The sequence below is a fragment of the Rhineura floridana genome, chromosome 2 (genome assembly GCF_030035675.1).
Source record: "Rhineura floridana isolate rRhiFlo1 chromosome 2, rRhiFlo1.hap2, whole genome shotgun sequence".
NCBI lineage: Eukaryota > Metazoa > Chordata > Lepidosauria > Squamata > Rhineuridae > Rhineura > Rhineura floridana.
In genome coordinates, this window is record NC_084481.1 from 111,394,096 (window position 1) to 111,410,777 (window position 16,682).

Genomic DNA, 16,682 nt, shown 5'->3' on the forward strand with positions numbered 1-16,682 from the left:
AGGAAACAACTGCTTTGTTTTTTGTGAATGTGAGTTAAATAACATTTTCTTATTTGCCCGGAGAAATGTGAACTTGACTGATAATGTCTTTTTAACATAGATGATCAAAGCCATGAGGGCAAATGCATAAGTAAGTAGCCTGAAAAAAGATGATTTGGTAGAGCAATGGGAGCAACTTTCCATCTGGCTGAGATTTAGAAAGATAATGGCCACTGAAGCAAAGGTGATGAACAAGTTAGGAGGAGATGTCCCATCTGGGGAGAGCTGCTTCTCAAGGCAGAAAATGGTCAGAAGGCACACTGGTGAACCTAAGCAGATTTGGCCCTATAGGCTTCCTGGATGGGACACTGCTTGGAAACTATATGTATAGTTTTGAGCTCCTCAGAGGAAGAGCATGGAAGTATAATAAATAAAAACATGTGGCAGGCTCAGGAATTGTAAAATGATATACTCTTTGGAGTTTAGGAGGAGTTGTAGCCAAGCCCATACAAGTTTGTACACATTTACCATTTATTTTTTCTGGAGATTTAGACTTAACACTGGATAAAAGCTCCTGTGAAACTGTCCACAGTCCAGAAATAGTCCTACTCCCTGTGAAATTTATACAACAACTGGTTCATACATGCACATACATCATTTAATATATCACTCTTAAGAATTTTACCCTGTGGATTTCAGCTTAATGTGTGAACTGATTTCATTTAAAAGTTGTGTGTTTGCTTGTCTGATGATAACTGATATGACACTTATCTGAAGTGTTTGATCTGTTGGGACAGTTTCATAATACAGTACATATGATTACTTAATGAATATGTTAAAGTGAACTCACTCTCATTCCAATTAGTATCAGGTAATATACCAATTTTCTGGTTTCTGCTGAAACTGAATTTCAAAGCTTATGAAATGTGGGAACTATTAGGAAGGATTCTTGAGAAAGATCCTAGCTTGGACTATAAGTTCCCAGTCTTGTCATAATGCAGGGGTGGGGAACTTTTTTGGTGCTGTGGACCAGATCCTTATCAGGAAATAGCCTCATAGGCCAAATGTGACAGGTCAGTGGGTCTCCCACCTGTCAGTTGATGTTATTCACTTATAGGCAAAAAAACCTTGCAGTGTAAGAACATACTTATAGCCAACAGATATTTCTCGCAAACTTTAAAAAGCAGGGAAATTGGGCAGCTATAGTGAATGCACCAGAGGAGCAGGAGACCTGATCTCTCTGAGAGATTGTACTGCCCTACAAGGTTGTCAAAATGCAAACACAATTTGGGTTGGTCTTTCACAGTCCAATCCACTTCCTGTATAACTTAGAAGAATGTGGTAACATATGCCTCTGAGCATCTCCACCTGCCATCTCCAAAGATGGAGAATTACATTTTTGTATGTTTGTTGGTGTTCTTACTTGGTTTCTTTTCTGTGTTACTACTGTTTCTACAGAGAATCTAACCTAGAAAATTATATTTCTCTCATTATTCATCCTAGAAATCTGTGTCAAATTCATTTTTATTAATTTCAAAGCCTTTTCATTGGCAAATGTCATATGATGGTGAAGACAGCCTTTTGTATTTCAAACTGGAGGTTATGCTCTGTTTCTCTTTTAGGTGCATTAACAGTTGAATCTGAAACTGCAGTCTGATGTAAAATCAGACTTATAATATGTTGCTACTTAAGCAATGACTCTAGCTGTTGGAAAAAAACAAACTTGGCCTGACCAAGATGCATGTTTTCAGCCTGTTATGCTTAAACTACTCCACTTAAGGAAAGATGGGCATGGTCAATTAAAAACATAGAGCACACCTAGAATTTTGCTAGAATATATTTCACCTCCCACAGTTTTATCTTGTGCAAACTGAGACACTCCTCATGTCCACTGGAGACTATTCTGCAGAATAGTCAGTGCCGTTATTCCACAATTGTTTTTGGAGTATTTTTAGCATAAATCTTGCAAAGTGTTACTGTACTTCACGTATTTACAGAAACAGAAGCAAAAGAAAATGATTTACTACAGGAAACTTCACTAAAATGGCAAAGTAAATCAAACATATGTAAAGTGACTATCTAAACTATATCAACTGTTTTAATATTGTTGCTTCCTCCCTGCTAAACAAGATCAGCACAGCACACATCTTGTTTCTATTATTTGGGCTGACTGCAGGTGTTGCCACCACTCACCATATGCTCAGAGGCACATGTTACCAAATTCTTCCAAGCTACACAGGAGGTGGATCGGACTGTAAAAGACCAACCCAAATTGTGTTTGCATTTTGACAAATTTGTAGGGCAGTCCAATCTCTCAGAGAGGAGGTCAGGTCTCCTGCTCCCCTGGTGCATTCACTATAGCTGCCCAATTTCCCTGATTTTCAAAGTTTGATAAAAATATCTGTTGGCTGTAGATACATTCTTAAACCTCAAGGCTTTTTGCCTGTTAGTGAATTTCTCTGCTTTTTAATCCAGCAGGTAAGAAATGGGTTCCTGTGCAAGTTTGCTGAGAATGGATTGGTCATTTGCATGCTTATTGAGTTCAGTGGGATTTACTTCCGTGCAATCATGCAGGATAGGTAAAGTTGACCATGGGGGGGAGGAGGAGGGGAAGGGAGGAGGGGAGGGAGGAGGGGGGGAAGGGGGATGGAAGGGGATGGGAGGGGGGAAGGGAGGGGTGTAGGAAGGGGGAGAGAAGGGCAAGAGGGAGGGGATAAGGGGAAGGAGGGGAGAGGGCAGGTTTGATCATTTGCATGCTTTTTGAGTTCAGTGGGATTTACCCCTGTGCAATCATGCTTAGGATAGGTGAAACTGACCCAGGGGAGGGGCAGGGAGGATAGGAGGAGGGCAGGAAGGGGAGGGGATAGGGAGGGAGAAAAGGGGAGGGGATGGGGAAGGGAGGTGATTGGGTGGGTGGGTGCTGGACAGAGGGGAAGCTCCTTTCCTTTCCAAAAGGAAAACATTGTGAACAGTATCATTCTCTTTCAGGGTTTTCCTCACCTTTTTATTCTACAGCAGGCACATGTAGCCTCCCACCCAAATTTAAACCAAAGCTGTCCCTGGCCACATCCACACCAGGCCTTTATTTCACTTTAGACGGCCATGGCTTCCCCCAAAGAATCCTGGGAAGTGTAGTTATTGAAGGGTGCTGAGAGTTGCTAGGAGATGCCCTGTTCCCCTCATAGAGGTTCAATCAGAGTGGCTGACTGTTAAATCACTCTGGCCACTGGAGTTCTGTCAGGGAAATAGGAGTTTCCTCTCAGCACCCTTCACAAACTACACTGCCCAGGATTCTTTGGGGGAAGCCATGACTGCCTAAAGTGAAATCAAGGTCTGGTGTGGGTGTGGCCTCCTGATTAGGCAAGCCCAACAGCTGAGAGTCTGGCTTTTAGCACACTGACAGTTGGTTCTTACTGAGCATGCCTGGCCTTATCATTGAGTTCAATGGTAAATTTCTTAAATTAATTAAAAATCAGCCAGGCATTTTTTAAACCTTTAAACTGCAGAAGATGAAGGCGAAAGTGTGGGGCAAGGTCAGTAACAGGATTACAGCTACTCTGTGAACATGGCTAATTTTTAATTAATTTCAACATATTATGAGAACTCTGAGAGAAAAAAGTCCAAAAGGGGTCTGGTTTCTTTCTTTTTTTACAATTTGAATTCTCAATTCTCTCTGACTGTTTTGTGTATTGCCATGAAATTTTAGAGGGTTGTTAAGCAAGCATTTCTGATTTCAGGACTATACATTTTGTAAGGTTTTGTTTTGAAATGAGCTTATGGGAAACATCAGAATGGCATGGGGGTTATTTTCAATTTAACATTGTGGAATTCAAAAAATCCATGCTGACTGTAGTACATTAGGGCCCCACTCATACAGCAGGTTATGTTCTGGACCCCCACTGAAAAGCGAAAACTGCTGAAAAGCAGAACTCATTGAATAGAATGGCACACAACCCCCCAAAAAGCCATAAAAGTGGAACAAGTGCTGTATGAGTGAGGCTTTTGTCTAATTGCATCTAATTGAGACCGCCACATTAGCGAAGCGCCATAAAGCGAAGCGCCATAAAGCGAAGATACTGTTAACAATGTTTTCCTTTTGGAAGCGCCATAAAGCGAAGAGCTTGTGGCTGTATAATAATAATGTCAGGGGATTATGCACTTTAAAGTCCTGAAGTGAGGACTTCAAAGCACAACATGCAGCCAATCCAGCAGGCTTTGGCTCTACCACTGATTGGGTGATGGGCAGTAGAGCCAAAGTCTGCTTTCTGCAGGCAATGGGTATGTGAGGGAGTTCTCCACAGGAAACTCCCTCATACACCTGATCCAGCAGACTTTGACTGTTCCATCCATCAGCTGACATAATGAGGCTTTTCAAATCAGGAAACAAACATGTTTGCCTCCTTATGTATGATAAGGTATGTGAAGCAGTTTGAACTGAGCTCTGAATTGTGCTGTCTGAATGTGTATTATGAGTGACAAATCAAGGCAACAACAGAACTCACTCTTGTTGCGCACATGGAGACAGGTGGGCTCATGTATAAAGAGGAAGCAAGTCACACATACCAACGCTGTACTTCCAGGTTCCCAGGTGAAGAAATTGCTTCACTGAGTTTCAGTCACATCAAATTAGAAGTCACACAATTTCTCATGCAAATAGGTTCTAGGGATAATAGATTGACATGCTACCTCTTGGTTAAATTAAAACACACAAATTGGTTTTTGAGTTCAACTCACCTGTCTTGGTAGAAGGGCAGGCAGAACTGTTTAGTTGTAATAGATCAATTACTCTTCCTGGCCTAGGAGCCACAGAGAGTTCTCATTAGCTCATATTTCCTGCCTTAAATGCAACTCTAGTGCTGTTCCAAAATCTCTCATCCATTTCCCCAAAAGTTTTGTTCCCTTACAAAAGAGGTTTCACTTTTTCTGTCTCATTACAAAATCTACAGGACAGACCAGTTTGCTCACTCTTTCCTAATAGAGGCCTGTGTATCTTTAATGAGGCTTCCTCACAACTTGACAACCTTGGCCCATGACTAATGAGCCTTCTCATGGAAATCCAAGAAAGACGCCATCCATCTTTGTACCAAGCTGTTCTTTCATATCCACACAACTTCTCTCTTCACCCACACAGCAAAACCCCAAACCATCTCATTATGGCTAGCACTTGTCATGTATGTGGGAAAATTACAATAACAGCTTAGTCCTGCAGAACTCTTTTGAAGTTGTTATGGCAGCCGCTAGTTTTTTAAAAAAAATTACAATCCATAATGTATCTCTCATGATTCAGGAGCCTTTTAATTTTGATCTCTTAATGTACAAGTATGGAAATGACAGGGTTTCATTTATATGTATGACTAGATAGAGAACTTCTGGACAAGAAGCTGAACCAGATGATTTGTCGGCTTTCCAGAAAGCTAAAACTATTTACATTTGATTTTATTATAACCCAAGTTACTAGTAATGTTAAGCTTTTCTTCTTCTTTTTTGTCAAGAAATGACTAAGTCTGAAAGATTTGTTATTGTCATAGTCATGTTTGCAGTTGGCCAGACTATACATCCTGCCTATTTCATGACATACATCCAACAAAATAAATATTAATTGATTAATGTTGACATTTAGAGCCTGATCTAACTTTTGTTAAAAGTCAACGGAAATATTCGAATTGTCTTCAATGGGAAGTTAGATAATGACCATAAAAAAGAAAGGAAAAGTATATCATAAGGGAGTCAGTGCTATTATGAGAAGCACATCTTATTCACATCCTGACTTCTTACAATTTTTGTTTGAAAACTTGATGCTTTCTTGTAAAAACTGGGCAGAAATTATAGTGACATTAGACTGAGGTGATTATAAAAGCCATTAGTTGCTCTGATGGTATTTGGCAACTCAGTGGGTGGAAGTGGCTTCTAAAACATATGTTATTACAATGTAAGGAACAATTATGTAAACAGAAAATGCCCATCTGAAGGGCTGCTGCTGGTTTAAATGTCACCGTTATTTATTTACATGTGTAGTTACACAATTAATGGGCCACCCTATTACCGAAATACTCTGGCATGCTTTCAGGGATTAAGACAAACAAAATTAAAATAGAACAAAATACAACAACATTCTAAAATTACAAATCACTTTAAAATAGAAAACAGAGGAAAAACAGCAAAACAATTTAAAACTGACGGCAGCAGAATAAAACATACAGTCAAAACAGTATAAGACCATAACATAATTTAAAAGACCTGGGGGAGAGGAAAGGACCTTGTCTGGTGTAGGAAGATATTAAACAACGTGCCTGGGGGGCCTCCCCAGAGGGAGTATTCTTCAGCCAAGGAACCATTATTGAAAAGGTCCTTTTCATGTCAGGTGTACTAGGAGCTGTACAACATTGTCTCTTGACACTCACTATACTATTTATCTGTATTCCAGTTTCCTTTATCTTTTCCTCATCAAGTTCACAGTAGTGGTACCCACCATGTAGAACAGCCTCCCCTCAGGAATAAGACATATACTGATGGTATTATATTTCCAGTGGATGCTGAAAGCCTACCTGTTTAGCCAAGTGTTTCCTGGATGCTAATATTGGTTGGCGCATACAGCTAGCTTCTGTGGTTACTGCATTATTGTGAATTTTATATTATCGTGAATTATCAAATGTAATTCTCCCAAAAAACATATGTCCTATCTAGTGGGAGTTTAGGAACAGGTCTGAGTCTGGCAGACTGAAGTGAAGGCCATGATGGTCCTGTCCCCCCACCTCCATTCCACACAGCACTTGAATCTTACTTCGACACTAGTGGCTTCTAAAAGACACGCCATTATGATGTAAGGCTAGCTGTGGAACAATTATGTAAACTTGTTTCTTCCACTGCACTTGAGGGCCTCAGGCTGGTTTAGGCAGGGCAGGGCAGGATATGTGGCACACATAGCTCTGTCCTCTAACACCTCACTACCATGCCTCACCTTCCAGCATCTGCTCCCTAAGATAGCTGCCTCACTCTGCCTAATGACAGGGCTGGCCCTGTTTGGGAAGCTTTGCCATAGTTTGAGAAAATACACCACTAGGAATGGGTGGAAGCAGTCAAAAGAAATAAGATATGACTTGCAGGTTCTGGAAAGTTAGAGGCTTTCTTTGACATCACATACGTGTTTGTGAGCTCCACCCTTTGGAAAGTACTAGCTATAGCTTCCAGTCATCCAGTGCTTCAAGGACTAATATTTCCTGCAATACAATGGACTGCAAAGAGAACTCAGTGGATTGGGGTGGAGGGTGTTAGGATGGAAAGAAAGAGCATGCCTGTGCTTCTCACTCCCATGGAAAGATTGCTATACCACAGATGCCTCAAAAAAGAAAGGCTTGCAAATATTTCCTGTAGCCACACCATGGGTCTGCAGATGGCAGCCAACAATTTCAGCCTGCAATGATAATAAAATATTTCAAACAACAGTTGCAGGGTAATCCATGTAACTGGCTTTCCATGGTTGGCTCCCCTTTAAGTTCAGTAGCCACAAGAACAATAAAAAGAACTCCCCCTTCATAAAGCCAGAAGCAGCTGTTTATGATGAGTGCTTGCTTGGAGCCTTGAATGTTGTAAAACTAAAGCCACAGTAACCTGGAGATTTTACAGAACTAAAAGGTATATTTTTGTGTGTTTCCCTGATCTCTAATTGTTAGGGATGGCAGAGCAGAGCTCTCCTTATCAGTAGGTTAATGCGGTCTTTCCTCCCCATCTCGATATACATTAGTGCTGCCAGACTTAGTGGCCTGACCTCCTACTTAGCAAACTTTAGTCTTGTCACCTTGCTCTAGACTCATCTCTTCTTCTCTCAGTGAATTTGCAAGATCTGGTAATATTTATGGCATGTCTTGCTCTCTTGGAGGTCTTTATGTCAAAGTGCTGTAGCCATGGTCATTGCACTTTGATCATATGATTTGTCAGAAGCTCTCATAAAAGCAACAGGTGTGAGGGGAAACAAAGTAGTATTGGCCTTTGTGAGTAGTGTTCTGTTCTTGGGTTCATTTCATTTTCATGTCATTGCGGCATTTTAAAAATTGTTTCTACAGAGACAAAATATATAAAATAGTAGTTTTTATAATATACCACTCGTTCAACACATCTCAAATAAATGCAAATAATAATGACCCTGTTTGCAGTCCTAACCCCACCTGCCTGTAAGCCTCATTGAACTGTGTATTGTTGTACCATAAAGTCTTGCAATAGCTAAATCTGCTAACCAAATTGTAACAAAATTATTTCAAGACAAAATATTAAATATCAACCAATTTATTTTAAAATAAGGCATCTTAAAAGAACTTAAACCAATCTTGTAATGGAGAAAGATTGAATGGCATCATAAAATGTAATTCCAATATGGACTAAAAAGGCTCTATTTTCAATACATGTATCACTTTGATGTTTCCGTTCTGACTTTTATCAAGTTTGTGAGTTTAGTTGAGTAAGGCTGCAATCCAATACATGTTTACAATCCAATGCATGTCTCTACCCGTGCTATTATTTGTTAACCCATTTATCAATAATTTCCTGTGCTCTTTTAAGCTATGCTCTTCTCATACCTGCATATTTCTTAACCTGCTTTTCCCTTCCAGTTTTTCATTAAAATAAATTGCTTTAAACAGTGATAGGCTTGAATTTAGTTTGGTTTTAGACATATGCCAGATTCTGAATAGGTCATTTATACTTTGCTTTAATAACTTCCAAATCCTTTTTACTCCAATGCCAGAGAATGTTTTTCAATTGTGTTGTTAATTTTCATTGTTCTAACTTTGTTGCCATCAATTATAAAGCATGATTTTAAATGAAGTAGTGTGGCTGCATAATACTACTATATAAAACATGGGATGCCTTGCCCTCCCCCCCCCATTTTAAAATGGCTTGTATAATGTTTTGGCTCTAATCCTAACTTTCTTCCAAGCCCATAAAAAGTCAAATGCCAGTTTTTGGCACTTAGTTATAATTCCATGACTCATTTGTAATGGAATGTTTAAAAATAAAAAGTGTAGGAATCATGTTCATTTTAATAATGGGTATCCTTCCCATCCAGGAAAGCTTAATTTGTGACTACCTATCCAGGTCTGTTTTAAGTTTCTGGTACAGTTTCTTATGATTAAAATTTCAAGATCATGCATGTTTGAAATTATCCATAGTCCCAGATATCAAAGTGTCCTAGCAAGGAATTGAACAAACCTTAGTAGTTATATTCTTCCCTTTTCCCTAGGTTGAACCCCATCCATTTCAATTTAGTTAAATTAGTCTTATAACCAGACATTGCTCCAAAGTCTTTTAACAAATCAACTAGCATCCTAAATGCATTTTTGAGATCTTGTCATTACTATATCATCTGCCTATAAATTGATTTTACTTTACTTACCAACCCTTTTATTTGCAATCTTGCTCAGATTGCTTCCACTAAAGCAACGTTTCCCAACTAGTGGGCTACCAGATGTTGTTGGACCACAGTTTCCATCTTTCCTGACCATTGGCAATGCTGGCTGAGGCTGATGGGAGTTCTGGTCCAACAACAACTGGTGGTCCACTAGTTGGGAAAGGCTGCACTAGAGGCTCTATTGATAAGCCAAAGAGTAAAGCCCTGACAAGTATCTCTATAAAGACAAAAACATCAGAGCTTGCTCTGTTTGTTGAAACAAATGCTTTCATTAATTTACATCATTAAGATCCATTCAGCAAACTTTCCTCCTAAAACAAATTTGTGAAACACCTGATACAGATACTGCCACTCAATGACATCAAATACCTTTTCTGCATTCAGAAATAAAGTTACATATGGTCCGTTTGAACTTCTTTTTAATAGACGCAATGGGTGATATTCAGTGTTAGCCTGGAGTAGACCAGTGGTTCCCAACCTTTGTGAGTATGGGACCCCCTTTGTAAGCACAAAAAAGTTTGTGACCCCCCCATGCTAATTGTAATTTTAGTCTCTGTTAATTGAAAAAATGGTGCTTAGCAAAATCATATCTCTAAATATCCCTTTCCATTAAAAGATACCTGCAGACAGGGAGGTGTTGCTCTTTTCTTAATGCAAACATCCAATCAAATTGGTATCCCCCCAATCTGAAGATGTACAGTCCTGTCTCCTAACACCAGTGGTTTACAGTGATGGACTAAGATCCAGGTTCAAATCCCCACCCAGCCATGAAGCCCACTGGGTGACCTTGGACCAAACACAGTCTCTCTGCCTGATCTATCTCACAGGGTTGGTGTAAGGATAAAATGGAAAGGGGGGGGAACCATGTGCACCACCTTGAGCAACTTGGAGGAAAGGTGGGATATAAATGCAATAATAATTAAATAAATAAATACCTTTCTGCTGCGATACAGGATCCCAGCCTCAGCCAACCTACTGAGTTTTTTTTTCTTTTTTCTTTTTAATAATAATCAAGAAGTAGTAATGTGTTAGTGATGGGGATGCTAGAATGTGCACTGCAGACAACAAGGGGGGATAGTACTTTTAGGCACTTGGGATTATCATCAGAACTGATGATTTGTTTAGTGTGCACTTGGAGAATGAAAGTGGAGCAGAAGACAGATCAGCACACACACACCTGCCCTTCCTGCAAGCATCTGCAGGCGTGCATGCATTTGGGCACGTGGGAGGGGGGAAGCCCTCAACTGCTGCAGCATCTTGGAGAGAGAGTTTGGGGGGTGGAGTGTAGGTGGAAGAAAGGAGGGATGCTGGCACACTCACTTAGCTTCAGAAATGCAGGGTGAGCAAGTCTTGAACTTCCTCACTGCTTCTTGGCTCTGTCTGGGCTGAAGGCAAGATCTGGGCAGCCTCGCAAATAAGAATATTTTTTAAAAGAAGGTGGCAGCAAAGCAGGAGCCAAGAAAGGCAGGCAGGCTGGCTGCCAGGAGGAAGGAGGAAACAGCTTTTTCTTGCAGCCTTGCTTCTTTTTGCTTCACAAAAAGCCATCTCTCTTCTGAGCAAGGGCAGCGTCAGTGCGAAGAGACGGGAGTCAGCAATAGTAATTCCTTCTTCCTGGTACCTCCACCCTCAGCTTCCTTCAGCATCTGCCATGAAGGTCACAGCCCCCAGGTTGGGAACCGCTGGAAAAGACCCACTACAATACTTAGGTTACTGACTAATCTAGCTTACTCTCCAACGTATTAGTTTTCTATATTTTTCTAATTTTGCATTTAAACCTGAGGTATAGCAGCATTCCTTTTTATAAATTAAACTGATTGCTAATTGCATACTCATATACATGTCTCCTCAGAAGTAACTGAGTTACTTTCAGGCATGAGGGTATAGGATTGTAATTGAGTTATTTGAATGAGAAGTGCTCAAATAGTGTTTTCATCATATCCAGTTTTAGTAATCATGTCAAACCTTAACTCTTTGTGGATATGCATCCCAAGTAAAACAACAGGTTTTTGAATAGTTATCACAGATCAACACACAAAAAGAAAGAAAAAAGAAAACTGAAAATTGTTGCACATGGTGTACAATTAAGCCAAATAGATGGAATGAGGAAGAAAATACACTATAACTAGTGCTTGGATATATAATAGGTAAAAAGGTAAAGGTAAAGGTGTCCCCGCACTTATAGTACGAGTCGTTTCCGACTCTTAGGGTGACGTTTACTAGGCAGACCGTATATATGGGGTGGGATTGCCAATAGCTGGGCTTTAATTTAAATGGGGACCATTATGCACACTTGTTCGACTTGGCCCATGAACTTTAGCTTTGCCTAATTGTGGAACAATGTGCAGTGATTCAAGGAACAAAACATGTGAATTTGCATGTGGCATGGGGTGCACATGGGGGGAGGAAAGGAGGGAAAGTCCCATTGTGCAGCAGAAGTCATTCTGCTCGTGCAGTTATTTAGTTGAATACCACCCTATGATATTGAAATACATCGGTAGATTTATGAAGTGCATCAAAAGAAAGAGGCTCTTTTCCATTCATAGCACCATCAGAAAGTCCTTATGGCTAAAACAATTGTTACTTGAATTAAATAGCTTGTTTGGTGAAATACTCATACATCAGTTGAGGATGCTAAAAAATCAGTCTCTATATAAATTGCTAGTAATTTCGTGGAGTGAGGGAGAAAGTTTTACACCTTGGTAGAAAACAACACTTTTTGGGATGCAGTCAAACTAGTTTACCCCATATGAAAATGCAGTATTTTTCAAAACAGCACCTCAAAAAGATGCTTAGAAACCCCCTCCAGGTGAATGGATCAATTACTGTACATTGCATTTTTACTGTATTCCTTAACATAGCATTACAATGTGAACCTTGTATTAAGCTTTTAAAAACCTTCTCAGTTCCTCCCCAACCCACATCCTATTTCAAAATGTCTCCTTCAAAAACTTACATAGAAAATAGTTTCCAGATTTATAAGATACTAAGGGTACAATCCAACTTACCTTTCTGTCGGGCTGGGGCGAGTTGGATGCCATGGAGTCTGGGCTGCACTGGCAGACTCCCAGCTACACCGGTCTCTGCCAGCCTCTGCCAGCAGCAGCCGTCCACCACAGTGGATCCATGGGGCCCCCAGGAGCCTGCAGGCACTGCTGGGAGTCTGCTGGGGATGGCCAGCCCGATGGGTGGAGGGCTGGTGGAAGCTGGCAGAAACCCTGAAAATGGGGCATTCCAAGGGCATGGTGGGGGCCGAGCCATGGGGGGACTTATGCAAGATCCTCCTTGCATTCAGACCCCTCCCCCAGGTCCCAATCCCCCTGCAAACTCTGCGGACCACAAGGCTGGTACAGTAAAATAATTTTAAATAGTCCCCATTGTGGCCTATGGGGAGTGCTTACTTCCTGGGAGGCCTGTTTGTGGGAGCTGGCACTTCCCAGACAGCTTGTGTGTGCGGCTCCCTCTGGAGCCGGTGTTCAGCCAGGCCAGTGGCTCCCAAGGAGCTTTCTGCGGCCTCCTCCTGTGCCAGCCCCCCTTTTGCCAGCTCCCGGGCATTTGGATTGCTCTGTAAGGGTCCTCCAACAACTCTAGCAGGATAGGTAAAGTTGAAAAGTTATTTGAGGTCAAGGTCTTTCAGTGCAAATGTTTTATGTGTGTTTCTGAAACTCTTCGGATGCTCTCTAAATAATTCCAAATTTAAAGTAGCATAAAATGCTCCATCAAACATGTTTTATGTGTTTCAAATTATTTATTATAAGCCTATTAAATGTACTCCCAGTGGCTATTTCTGAGAGACTTTGAGCAATCCTTCTGAAAACTTTTCTTAGCACATAGCAAAATCTACTCAAAAAGTGAATCCTGGGGCTATTATTTTCTACTGACAGCAGGATTATGAGTGATAAGCCTTATGATATTATGATGATCACAAAAAAACCCAAAGATGGTGAACTCAACTACCATTTACTAGTTTAATCCCAGTTCCATTTGTGCAAGGATGACGACTATGATATTTCTGGAGCATTGCAACTTAGATTGGGTAGGTCCTGAAACCCTAAACAAATCTGGTTGCTACGTGGTGTCTCCCCCACTATGCATTGGCTGTAAATCTGCAACTATCGTGACAGTTTCCTCCCTATTATCATGTTATATATAATAGGCATATATGCTCTGTAAGTTTTAAAAAATTACATCTTGATCCTATTGCCTGTGCTTTTCAAAATCTCCATGAAAACATTTGAGAAAGGTTGTTTGAAGATTTGGGATGAAGTGTCATCAATATATACAGTTTGAAAAATGAATCTATATGTTTATGTTCCAGCAAAAGTTCAGAGTGTGAAGCACACCATTGTTTTTCAGTGAGTTGGGGATTATGGTATCTACTGCTCTGTTTTTGTGTTATAGTTATTAAGTGGGTTTTAATTATTAGCTTCATAGATTTATTATCATTTTTTTTGCCTTTAACCATTTTTTCTAATGATGGTATAAACCAGTTAGGGCTTAGTAAGTAGGATATAAATGAAATAAATAGTGAGTACTAAAATGGGAAGCACTCAGCCTCAAAGGAAACAAGAAAAATAGCAAGAAATAAACACAACTATAACATTTTTTAACAGTTTATAAAAAACATATGGGCATGAAGTGGGGGAGGGAGTTGCATTGCCCACCACTAGTGATAGCACCAGCAGTGAGCAACAGAAGCTCACAAGCAGCCACATTCCACACTAGATGTATAATTCTAATGCAGGGGGAGTCAGGTGATGACATTCTCCAGCTCCCAAAGTTTGCAGGTTGAATATCACTAAAATGTTATCTCTCCACAACAGAAGCACAATCTTCTAGATCCCCTGCAATAAAATATTAAGAACTGCATATTTATTGTGTGTTGGAGGGCAGGAGCCTTTCCTAAATAAAGGCCCTTGCTTGGATAAGTTATCTGTGGTTGCAAAATCATAACTTTGTATCAGAGAAATATGAAGCCTTCTCTGTTAACCATACAGTCAAAAGCTCCATGTGAACATTAGAGGAAATACAGGAGAACCTGGCAGGACAGCACTGGCTTCCTGGCAGCAGAATATCTGCCACTTACTGAGATGGAGCAGGGGGGGAGCAGGGAGGGCAGTAGGGATGGGTGCATTTGTTAATTTTGGTTTCTCTCAGTTTCTCATTTTTCCAATCTTAAGTTTGGTTCTCCACATTTCCATATCAGTTGGTGATTTTTTTTAAAAAAAAACCATCATGAAAATTCATCAGCATTTTAATGCAAAATTCTCCTAAAATACAAATTTTTGTATCCAATTTTTCCTAATATAGACATTTTTGGAAAGCAGTTTTCCCAATATAAGGCATTTTTATGCTATTTTCACTAATATGTGTATGTTATTTTCATTTATGTGCACACTTTACCTTAGTAAATGTATTTTTGTGCACAGTACTTGACTGGAGAACTTCATTACAAAATTCAGAGCTGTGCAAATTTCAAAGGATGGCTGTGTTTTGATTTGTGCATTGTGTATTGTTTCAGAATGTGTGGATTCTATAAGTTTGCCTTTAAATGCGAACTGAATCAAATGTCTCCCCCATGCTCAGATGGCAGTGAGGTTGGGTTGGCAAGGGCACACCAATGGTGACCAGTGTGGCTCTCCCACTGATGCTCCCATGCTGTCTCAGACTCACTACCTCTTAACTGCATTCCACATTCATGGACTGAGACAGGCCCTTTAGCCTGATCTATCTGGCTGTCGTTTAGAGTTTGTGTGAGATTCTGTATAACCCCCAATGCCTAGTGTACATATAGTGAACCTTTTTCAGCCTGAGAGCTGCATATCCTAAGCAACTTTCTGAGGGCCACATGCCACTGGAGGTGGACGGGCCAGCTGCAAAAGTGGGCAGAGCAATGGATATAAATTTTATCTTTGTAGAGTAGGCTAGTTTCTACACATTCTCTTGTACCCATCTCTATCCTCTATCCAGGGAAACAAGAAACATTTTCAGAGTTCACGGACATATTCCAGCCATGCAAAAAACACTCAAAAACGGTGTGAAGCACGGCCAGTATGGAGTGTGTCTGGGGAGGGACTGTAGCATGTGGAGAGTCCCAAGGGCTAGACAGAGAGGCTTGGATGCTGTGTTCAGCCTCCATCTTAAGGTTCCCACAGTTTTCCTTCCTTCCTTTCTTTCTGCTAATTGCCATTTCAACCAAAGCACTCCAGGTGATGCACAAAATGATTAGGTTTGTCTTCATGGGGTGGAGTTCACATATTTGTTTGTTTATTTATTTATTTATTGTATTTGTATACCGCCCCATAGTTGAAGCTCTCTGGGTGGTTTACAGTAACTAAAAACATTAAAACTAAAACTAAAAAAATTGAAAACACATCTTTTAAAAACAATTGAAAACACAATTGAAATTTTTTAAAACAATTTAAAAAACACGGGAGAGGAGTTCCATCAGGTATTGTGGTCCCAAGCCGTGTAAGGCTTTATAGGTTAAAACCAGCACCTTGAATCGAGCTCGGAAACATACAGGCAGCCAATGCAAGCGGGCCAGAATTGGCTTTATATGTTCAGACCGTCTGGTCCCTGTTACCAATCTGGCCGCTGCATTTTGCACAAGCTGCAGTTTCCGAACCGTCTTCAAAGGCAGCCCCATGTAGAGTGCATTGCAGTAATCTAACTTGGCGGTTACCAGAGCATGGACAACTGAAGCCAGGTTATCCCTGTCCAGATAGGGGCACAGCTGGACCACCAATCAAAGTTGGTAGAAGGCACTCCGTGCCACCGAGGCTACCTGAGCCTCAAGTGACAGAGATAGTTCTAGGAGAACCCCCAAGCTACGAACCTGCTCCTTCAGGGGGAGTGCAACCCCATCCAGGACAGGTTGGACATCCACCATCTGGTCAGAAGAACCATCCACTAGCAGCATCTCAGTCTTGTCTGGATTGACAATACATAAATCCCTCCACATGTTGAAAGGATATGTGGAGAGAGCCATGGGGCCATGGAGTCTAGCCCTGCCCATCACTTCACTCCTCTGATGTCTGCATGTTCAATGGACACTGGAATGAGTTGTATGCAAGGTGTATGCAAGTAGAGCTCCTATATATATGGAGGTACACTGCCCAATAAGCATTTCTTGTCATGTGGAGGAGCTCTACCTGCATACATCTGTATATGAGTAGGTCTCATTCTGACAATCATTGAACAGGCAGATGGTGTAGGAGCACGGTGGTTCAAGAAGGCCCAATCTCTGCAATGGTTGGTGGGGCTAGACTATATGGCCATGTGCCCCCCTCTGTATAAAGCATGG

General features: G+C 40.8%; 1 long non-coding RNA gene across 1 annotated transcript in view; it reads left to right on the top strand.

Annotated features, from left to right (window-relative positions):
- Window positions 1-7,522: 7,522 nt before the first annotated feature.
- The window catches only part of LOC133378275 (uncharacterized), a 46,319-nt gene continuing 37,159 nt past the window's right edge, over window positions 7,523-16,682 (top strand). Inside the window, exon 1 of the long non-coding RNA XR_009760926.1 lies at window positions 7,523-7,611. This is a non-coding gene — a long non-coding RNA (uncharacterized LOC133378275). The remainder of the gene's footprint in view (window positions 7,612-16,682) is intronic.